We start from the raw sequence: 4,940 nt of genomic DNA, 5'->3' as shown, positions 1-4,940 counted from the left end.
AGATAAGGTTTGGTTATCCTCCAAGTTCATTCGCCTAAAGATCCCTTCGCATAAACTAGGTCCCCAGTACATTGGACTCTTTGAGGTCTTGGCTTGCATCAATGATGTCTCCTACAAACTGCGGCTTCCTGCCTTGCTGTGCATCCCTAATTCCTTTCACGTGTCCCTTCTGAAACCTGTCATCCTCAATCAGTTCCATGCCTCTGCTACCTATTCACCTCCGCCTGTCTCTGCTGATGATGTGTTTGAAGATCGAGACATTCTGGCCATGAAAAAGCAAAGAGGAAGGATCTTTTTCCTGGTTGATTGGAAGGGGTTTGGTCCCGAGGAGAGATCCTGGGAGCCTCGGGAGAATATCCAGGCTCCTTGAATCTTGGCTAGGTTTCTCTCCAGCCTGCAGGGGGGCGCGTAAGGGGGGATACTGGCACACCGCCATGGCCGTCGCCGCTCCTTTCACTGCCGCAGCCGCCACCTGCCTCTCCGCTGCCTCCTGACCCCTGGCACACTTACCCATCCTGGGCGTCCCTGCACGCTCCCGCTCAGTCTCCTGCTTCTGCTCCTCGACAGGTGTGCGGCCGCACTACCTATAGCAGTGCACGCGCACTCCGTTCCTGCATGGGCGGCCGCCTGTCACTCTGCCCTGCGAGGACCTTGACACGGACGTCCTAGGCACAATCTCTCCTTATCAGCCCGCCTCTTCCTACTGGCAGTGCCTGATTGTCATTTGTGCTCCACAAGTGATTCTGGCCCCACGTCCTGCTGCGCTTTTCCCTGCCTGCATTCTCTGTTGCCTGTGCCTGTATCTCACCTTCCTTCTCCGTTCTCTTTCCTCCTAGTGCCTGCCTGCCCGTGGTCCTGTCTTGTCTTGTACCTGTATCCCAGCCGTGTCATCCAGCCCGTGCCTCTGCCTTGCTGCCTTGTCCGTGTTCCTGCTGTGCCAGCCGGCATTCCAGGCCTGACCGTCATCCGTGTTCCTGTCCTGTCGGTCCTCCGCCAGCCTCTCCGTCCTCCCGCTGTGACTCCTGAGTCCGTCCTCCAGGTACCAGCTGCCATGGTGATAGTCTCTCTTTGGCCTGCCCTAATGCTCCCTGTATAGGGGGTGGTCCACCAGTTCAGCTCGCCCGAGGGAGGTTTAGTCCAGCGGGTCCACCCCAGGAGTTCCTCCAAAGTTCTCACAGCTGTATCTATATATATATAAATGTCTTATCATGTCTGTCTGTAACCGAAATCCCGCTGAGCTGATTGGTCGTGGCCGCCAGGCCCCCGCCAGGCCGCAACCAATCAGCAACAGGCGCAGTCCACAATTAGCAGGACGCATGCCACCGCTACCGTGCCGTCAGGAGATCAGCGGTGCTAGCCGTTGGATGGTAAGTATATCACATTTTTTATTTTAATCTGCCGCTGGCCATATTCTAGAGTACTCGATGCTTTAGAATCAGGCCAGCAGCTAGTCTACTATAAACTTACTAAGTCATGTGACACAGCAAGGGAAGAAGCCTACAAAAAAGGCCTATGTGCAATAAATGTCTCTTGGTCTATTCACAAAAACATGTCATGCACAAAAAAATCACACACTAGATACTTGTGGATTTGTCATACAGTATACACATGACACACTCATCTCTACTAAATTAAATACTTGCACCACACACATTATATATGCATTCCAACTTATTATGCACATTGTATTTAAGTGTCTTAAAGATGTATTTTTTTGTGTTTCAAATAAACTCTTGAATTTTATTGTGTCTCAAGGACTCTTTGGGTAACTGAAATCAATCTCAAACAAGCGTGATAATTAGTTTGTCAGGTGACTCCAATGAAAGGAAAACTAATTAAAAAGGATTTTCCACATTTTTAACCCCTTCGCGACATTTGCATAACTTCACATAATGGTTGGCTAGGGGTTCTCACAAAATGGTGTAAATTTAAGTCATGGTGTAAAATGTGGGGCTAAAACAAAATTTTGGTGGTAAAAATGTAATTATTTCTTTCTTCACTGACCAATGGTATAAAATTCAGTCACATACCTGTGGTTTCAATATGATCCCTGCACTCTTAGATGAATTGTCTGTGGTGAGTTGGGGTTGTCAGTGTGTTCTTAGGGACGCTCCTGTTTTCTCCACCTCTCCTTAGCCTCATGATATTCCTGATTATCTAGCTGATTTCTCTGATGTTTTTAGTGAGAGTAAGTCTGCATCTTTGGCTCCTCATAGGAGTTATGACTGTGCAATTGAGTTGATGCCTGGGTGTAAATTTCCCAAGGGTCGGCTTTTCAACTTATCTGTACCCGAACATGATGCTATGCGATCCTATATTAAGGAGTCGTTGGAGAAAGGTCATATTAGACCATCCTCATCACCGTTAGGCGCTGGGTTTTTTTCGTGGCCAAAAAAGATGGTTCATTAAGACTGTGTATTGATTATCGTTCCCTTAACAAGATGACGGTTAAATATCTGTACCCGTTACCTCTGATGTCTGATTTATTCTCCAGAGTTAAGAGTGCCTGCTCGTTTACTAAGCTTGACCTCAGGGGGGCGTATAATCTTATTCGCATTAAGCACGGGGATGAATGGAAGATGGTGTTTAATACTCCGGAGGGACATTTTGAGTACCTGGTGATGCCTTTTGGGCTCTCTAATGCCACTTCTGTCTTCCAATCCTTTATGAATTATATTTTCCGAGACTTTGTGGATAAGTTTTTGATCATCTATCTGGATGATATTTTGATCTTTTCTAGTGATTGAGATTCCCTTGTGGAACATGTCCGGACTCTGTTCCGGATTTTGAGGGAGAATTCCCTGTTTGTTAAGGGAGCGAAGTGCCTCTTTGGTGTACAGAGGATTTCATTTTTGGGATTTATCTTGTCTCCATTGACTATTGAAATGGACCCGGCCAAGGTACAGGCCATTTATGATTGGGTTCAGCCTACTTCTTTGAAGGCTATCCAGAAGTTTTTGGGTTTTTCTAATTTCTATCGTAAATTTATAGGTAATTTTTCTAGTATTGTCAAACCACTGACTGATCTGACCAAGAAGGGAGCTGATGTGCTGAATTGATTTCCTGAGGCTTTCTCAGCATTTCAGGAGCTTAAGCGGAGATTTACTTCAGCTCCAGTTTTACGGCAACCTGATGTCTCACTTCCATTTCAAGTGGAGGTGGACGCTTCTGAGATTGGTGCAGGAGTTGTGCTGTCCCAAAAAGACCCAGTGACTTCTAAGATGAATCCCTGTGCCTTCTTTTCTCGAAAGTTTTCCCCATCTGAACACAACTATGACGTGGGGAATCGGGAATTGTTGGCCATGAAATGGGCATTTGAGGAGTGGAGACATTGGTTGGAGGGAGCTAGACATCAATTTGTGGTCCTCACCGATCACAAGAATCTGACTTATCTGTAGTCAGCCAAACGCTTGAATCCTAGACAGGCTAGATGGGCCTTGTTTTTCATGCGTTTTAATTTTGTGGTCTCTTTTCTTCCGGGCACTAAGACTGTTAAGGCAGACGCTCTTTCTAGGAGTTTCTTTGCTGATTCTCTTAATGTAACCGAGCCTACTACCATCCTAGGTGAGGGGGTAGTTCTTTCTGCCATTTCGCCCGATTTGAGATGCGCCCTGGAGGAATTTCAGGAGGATAAACCTGAGCATTGCCTTATGGGAAGATTGTATGTTCCTGACCAGTGGAGAAAAAGTGTGATGTCTGAAGTCCATTGCTCCGCATTGGCTGGTCATCCGGGTATTTTTGGTACCAGAGATTTGGTGAGTCGGTCGTTTTGGTGGCCTGCCTTATCTCGTGATGTCAGGAATTTTGTACAGTCCTGTGGGACTTGTTCTCGGTCTAAGCCCTGTTCTCGTTCTAGTGGGTTGCTGATGCCCCTGCAGGTGCCCAAGAGGCCATGGACCCATATCTCAATGGATTTTATTTCTGATCTTCCTGTCTCTCAGAGAATGACTGTTATCTGGGTGATTTGTGATAGATTTTCGAAGATGGTCCATCTTGTACCACTCCCAAAGTTGCCATCCTCCGCTGAGTTGGTGCCCTTGTTTTTACAACAGGTGGTTCGGTTACACGGGATTCCTGAGAACATTGTGTCCGATAGAGGGGTCCAGTTTGTTTCCAGATTCTGGAAAGTCTTTGTTCCAATCTGGGAATTCAGTTATCCTTCTCCTCCGCGTTTCATCCCCAGACCATTGGGCAGACTGAGAGAACAAACCAGACCCTGAAGTCTTATTTAAGATGTTTTATATCTGCTGATCAAGATGATTGGGTCTCATTTTTGCCCTTGGCCAAATTTGCACTGAACAATAGAGCTAGTTCTGCCACTCTGATGTCACCCTTTTTCTGTAATTTTGGGTTTCATCCTCGATTCTCTTCAGGGCAAGTGGAATCTTCGTCCTGCCCAGGTGTGGACACTGTGGTTGTGAGAATGCAGCAGATATGGGACCAAGTGGTGGATAAGTTGTCACTCTCTCAGGAAAAGGCCCAGCGTTTTCCCAACCGGCGTAGGACCTTTGGTCCCTGGTTTAAAGTTGGTGATATGGTTTAGCTGTCGTCCAAGAATATTCCTATGAAGGTTGCATCTCCAAAATTTAAGCCAAGATTTATTGGACCTTATAAGATTTTGGAGATTCTTAATCCTGTCTCTTTTCGATTGGCTCTTCCAGTTACGTTCAAAATCCATAACGTATTTCACAAGTCACTGTTGAAGAGGTTTGTTGAGCCAGTAGTTCCTGTGGCGGCACCTCCTGATCCTGTATTGGTTAAAGGCAATGTGGAATATGAGGTAGAGAAAATATTGGATTCTCGTTTGGTTAGACGGAGACTCCAGTATTTGGTCAAATGGAAGGGTTATGTCCAGGAGGATAATTCTTGGGTCTATGGGTCTGATATTCATGCCAATAAATTGGTTTGTGCTTTTCACCGGGCCCATCCTGATCGGCCTG

The sequence above is a fragment of the Dendrobates tinctorius genome, unplaced genomic scaffold (genome assembly GCF_039654945.1).
Source record: "Dendrobates tinctorius isolate UK_male_01 unplaced genomic scaffold, ASM3965494v1 ptg000127l, whole genome shotgun sequence".
NCBI classification, from domain to species: domain Eukaryota; kingdom Metazoa; phylum Chordata; class Amphibia; order Anura; family Dendrobatidae; genus Dendrobates; species Dendrobates tinctorius.
The sequence above is the reverse complement of the archived record's forward strand: the minus strand, read 5'-3'. Positions refer to the sequence as shown.